The following is a 5,297-nucleotide window of genomic DNA, read 5'->3' as shown; positions in this document are numbered from 1 at the left end:
AGCCGATTCTCATAATTAGAGAGCTACAAAACGTAACAAGCCTCGGGCCGGGGATATAGCTCAACGGCACAGTGCCTGCCTGGCAAGTGCAAGGTCCTGAGTTCCATTCCCGGTACCAAAGGAACAAAAAATGTAACGAGCCTTGACGCTCCAGATGCCAGCTGCGACATAAGTGCAACTTAGTCAGACAGTGGTGTTTTGCTTACTTTCCAGTCCTAGAGAGGTATCGCCTTAAGGACACCTCTGCCCAGTCTCGGGCAATGACTGATTCTTCACCCATGTTATATGAGAGTGACTTTATTAGTTCCTGTAAGAGTAAATTCCTCCTAGCAATTAATGACAAAGACAGGTGTAACCCACCATAGAATGTTACGTTATCGGCCTTTTTGTACCTACTTCTGAAAAGCTATATGTGACTGTAAAACCCCAAGACAGGGCTAGTGATTTGGAACTGAGATTTCCACTAGCTCGCTAGTGAAATAAAGCTACCCTCCAAACTGCCTCTGGTGCTGTTGTCTTCCATTTGGTCTGGTTCTGAATTCTGCAGCATAACCTCAGTAAGAAGGCCCTAGGTTCAGTTCCCTGTATGGTATTTTTTTTTAAAAAAAAAGTGGAGGGGGGAGTGACAGAGAAATTGTAACTAAAAGAGGAAGAGAGAGAGATTTAAATAAAGGTAATATATGGGCTCTTGTTTTGCTCAATAATCTACCTAAAACAACTCAGTAGAGCCAAGCCTTATGGCACATTACTGTAATGTCAGCACCTGGGAGGCTGAGGCAAGACTGCTGCAAGTTCAAAGCCAGCCTAGGCTACATAGTGAGTTTAAGGCCGGCCCAAACTACATATGAAGGTCCTGTCTCAAAACAAAACAAAACAAAACAAAAAAACTCAGTGGGAAATACTTTAGAATTTATGCTGATTTGACTAAAATACTAACATTGCTAACAATCAGAAAGATAAAATAAATCCTCCAATAGACCTCTCCAGTAAAACAAGAAATAAATATTGTCCATTCAGAGTACTTACAATTAGTCCCTGTTAGACTTCAAGGCAGGTACAGGAGTGGAGAGCAGCAGAGAAAGAGCCTCTCTGAGATTTGGTGTCCAGACACTGGACTATAGCAATGTGAGCAGAGGGAAGTGGTTCCCAGAACCCAGGAAGGATCTGAAGCAAGAATTGAGCCCTGCAGAGAGAGTGAAGAGAAAGACCTCAACGTGGAAGGAGGTATCAGGCAGCACTTCCTCTCTGAGCCCTGACACACTTCATGGGAGGGGCACCTCAAATCTGCAGATGCACAGTAACTACAGATGACCCAGAGGTCTCCATGGAGAAACACACCAGTGGAGCAGAGCAGTGGATGCAGTGGACTGCAGTGGCTGGTGAGTTATTCGGGCTCAGCTGTCCCCCACTAGAGGGCGACTGGTGGGAGCCATCTTGGAGAGGGGCCAAGAGAGCTCAGAACTCAGAGCCGCTGTGGGCTGGCTCCATCTGGCAGCTCCCAGTGTCAGGGTGAGTTCAAGTTGGCAGCAGGTCAAAGAGCTGAGTTTAAGCTGGCAGGAGGCACACAGAAGAGCCCAGGCCCTGAGAGAGATTCACTGCTGAATTCTACAAGAAGTTTAGAAAAGAACTAATGCTGCTACTTCTCAAACCCTCTAATGAAATTGAAAGGGAAGCAATACTCCTAAATTCATTCCCGGAAGCAAACACTATGCTGCTATCAAAACCAGAGAAGGATCGAACAACAAAAAAAACCTACAGACCAATCTCCCTAATGAACATAGACACAAAACTCTTCACTAAGATACTGGCAAACAGAATTCAGTGAATCATGAAGAAGATTATACACCATGACCAAGTAGGATTCAACCCAGGGAAGCAGGGATGATTCAATATCTGCAAATCAATAAGTGTAATACACCAAATTAACAAAGCCAAGGACAAAAATCACATGATCATCTCGATAGATGAAAAAACATTTCACAAAGCCCAACACATATTCATGATAAGAACCCTACAGAAAATTGGAATAGATGGTCTTTATCTCAATCTGATAAAAACCATTTATGATGAACCAACAGCCAACATCATACTAAATGGACAAAAACTGAAAGCTTTCGCTCTATTTTTTTTTTTTTAATCTTTTTGAGACAGGGTCTTGCTATGCAGCTCAGGCTGGCCTTGAGCTCACTTTGTAGCCCAGGCTGGTCTCGAACTCACAAGGATCCTCCTGCCTCAGCCTCCCGAGTGCTGGGATTACAGGCATGCGCCACCACACCCGGCAAAGCTTTCACTCTGAAATCAGGAGCAGCAGGGCATGGTAGCCTGTAATCCCAGCACTCGAGAGGCTGAGGCAGAAGAATTGTTGTGAGTTCGAGGCTAGCCTGGGCTACAAAGTGAGCTCAAGGCCAGCCTGAGCTGCACAGGGAGACCCTGTCTCAAAAAAGACAAATAAAATAAAATAAAATAAAATCCAGGAGCAAGACAAGGATGTCCATTGTCACCACACTTATTCAGTATAGTTCCTGAAACTTTAGCCAGAGCAATTAGACGAGACAGAAACAAAAAGGAATAATAGGAAGTCATTCAATTACCATTATATGCAGATGACATGATACTCTACACAGAAGACCCCAAAAACTCCACCAAAAGACTTATAGAATTAATAACCAAATTCAGTAGCATAGCCGGATACAAAGTCAACATTCAAAAATCGATAGCCTCCTGTACACAAATAACAAACTCACTGAGAGAAATTAGGGAAACAAAATCTTTCACAATAGCCCCCCAAAAATGAAATTCCCAGGAATCAATCTAACAAAGGAAGTAAAAGACCTTTACATTGAAAACTACAGTACCCAGGCGTGGTGGCATGTGCCTGTAATCCCAACACTGTGGAGGCTGAGGCAGGAGGATCATTACAAGTTCAAACCCAGTTTGGGCTACAAGGTGAGTTCAAACCAGTTCAAGCCAGCCTGAACTGCATAGGAAAACCCTGTCTCAAAAAAAAAAAAAACCCAAAACAAAAAACTACTACAGTACTCTGAAAAAGGAGATTGAAGAGGATATCAGAAAATGGAGCTGGGGATATAGCTCAGTGGTATAAGCGCCTGCCTGGCAAGTGCAAGGTCCAGAGTTCAATTCCCGGTACCAAAAAAAAGAAAGAAAATAAAATAAAATGGAAAGATATCCCTTACTCTTGGGTAGGAAGAACCAATATAATGAAAATGGCCACACTTCCAAAATTGTTATATAGATTTAATGCAATCCTGATCAAAAGTCCAACAGCATACCTCACAGAATTAGAGAAAACAATCCTAAAATTCATTAGGAACCAGAAGAGACCTAGAATAGCAAAAGCAATTCTGGGCAACAAAGGTGAAACAGAGGGCATCACAACCCCTGACTTGAAATTATACTACAGAGCTACTGTGATCAAAACAAAACAGATCAAAACACAGCCAGGCGTGGTGGCACACGCTTGTAATCCCAGCACTCGGGAGACTGAGACAGGAGGATCATTGCAAGTTCGAGACCAGCCTGGGCTACAAGGTGAGCTCAAGGCCAGCCTGAACTGCATAGTGAGACCCTGTCTCAAAAAGACCAAAAAAAAAAAAAAAAACAAAACCCAGAACAAAACAAAACAAAGCCAGCATGGTACCAGCAAAAAAACAGACCCAAGGATCAATTGTACAGATTAGAAGATGCACAAATGGGCCGGGGATATAGCTCAGTGGCACAGCACGTGCCTGGCAAGTGCGAGGTCATGAGTTTGATTCCCAGTAACAAAAAAAAAAAAAAAGCAGAAACAACTCCAAACACACTCAGCCACCTTATCTTTGACAAAGAATACAAATACCTTCACTGGAAGAAACTTTTTTTTTTTTTGTCTTTTTGAGACAGGGTCTCCCTATGCAGTTCAGGCTGGCCTTGAGCTCACTTTGTAGCCCTGGCTGGTCTTGAACTCGCAACAATCATCCTGCCTCAGCCTTCCGAGTGCTGGGATTACAGAGGTGCACCACTGCACCCTGCCTGAAAGATAACTTCTTTAATAAATAGTGCTGGAAATACTGGCTTCCTACATGGTGAAGATTAAAACTAGACGCATGTTTATCACTATGCACTAAACTAAAATCAAAAGGGATCAAAGATCTAAATATTAAAACAGAAACACCAAATCTGCTGGAAGATAGAATAGGTAGAACTCTTGAGGACATTCGTGTAGGCAAAGACTTTATGAACAAAACCCCAATTGCACAGGAACTATCACAATGAACCAACAACTGGGATCTCATTTTATTGAAGAGCTTTTGCACACATACACAAAAAGCTTTTGCACAGCAAGAGAAACCACCAATAGAGTGAAGAAATAACCCACAATGTGGGAAAAAATTTTTGTCAGCTGTTCCTCATACTAAGGACCAGTACCTAGAACTCAAACCGGGTGTGGTGGCGCATGCCTATAATCCCAGCAGTCGGGAGGTTGAGGCAGGAGGACCGCCTACAAATTTGAAACCAGCCTGGGCTACAAAGTGAGCTCAAGGCCAGCCTGAACTGCGTAGCGAGACCCTGTCTCAAAAAGAAAAAAAAAAAAAAAAAAAAAAACCAACTCAAAAGCAATCAGAGTCCTCCCATTTTAAAGACCCAATCTACACAACCCACTCAGGACCCCTTCTGTCTCTTTCTCAGACAGAAGCTTTCTTTCCCCCAATAAATATATTCTGCTCTTAACCTCCATTTTTTCCTAGAATTTATTTTGCCATTTTAGAGAACATGAAATCGTACCAGACATCTAGCACATTGGGAATTTCTTTCCCCTATATGATTTGGAGGTCTTTCATTGAGATCCTTTGACGGAGACATGCAGAGCTTAATGTCAAAGTCTCTCACACTTTTGGAATGTATTCTCAGCCACTGGAAGATGTTCAACAGTTGCATGTTGAAAAACAGCTGTTTGATATTTTTGTGCACGTTTATTAACCAGTCAGCCCTAGATATTAAAAAGTTACAAAAGATAGCTTTTGCTCCAGATAGCTCACTTCATAGTAAAAACTGCCTCTTTTAGTAAAAACTGCCTCTTGGGGGCTGGGGATTTAGCTCAGTGGCACAGCGCCTGCTTGGCAAGCGCAAGGTCGTGAGTTCCATTCCCGGTACCAGAAAAAAAACAAAAATACAAAACAAAAAAAAACTTGCCTCCTTAGTATTCTGCCATCGAGACTGGGAGGAAGCCAAGGAGAGAAAGCAGAGCCCACAGGGCATGGTTGCACATGCCTATAATTGAAGCACTCAGGAGGCTGAGG

The 5,297-nt window shown here is 42.9% G+C and overlaps 1 long non-coding RNA gene across 1 annotated transcript in view; it reads right to left on the bottom strand.

The window, feature by feature from the left end:
* Window positions 1-3,549: 3,549 nt before the first annotated feature.
* Window positions 3,550-5,297, bottom strand: part of LOC106147468 — a 5,406-nt gene continuing 3,658 nt past the window's right edge. The window contains exon 3 of the long non-coding RNA XR_001232391.1: window positions 3,550-3,586. This is a non-coding gene — a long non-coding RNA (uncharacterized LOC106147468). The remainder of the gene's footprint in view (window positions 3,587-5,297) is intronic.

The sequence above is a fragment of the Chinchilla lanigera genome, unplaced genomic scaffold (assembly GCF_000276665.1).
Source record: "Chinchilla lanigera isolate Chin_1 unplaced genomic scaffold, ChiLan1.0 scaffold00164, whole genome shotgun sequence".
NCBI lineage: Eukaryota > Metazoa > Chordata > Mammalia > Rodentia > Chinchillidae > Chinchilla > Chinchilla lanigera.
This window is presented reverse-complemented; position numbering and strand designations above follow the sequence as displayed.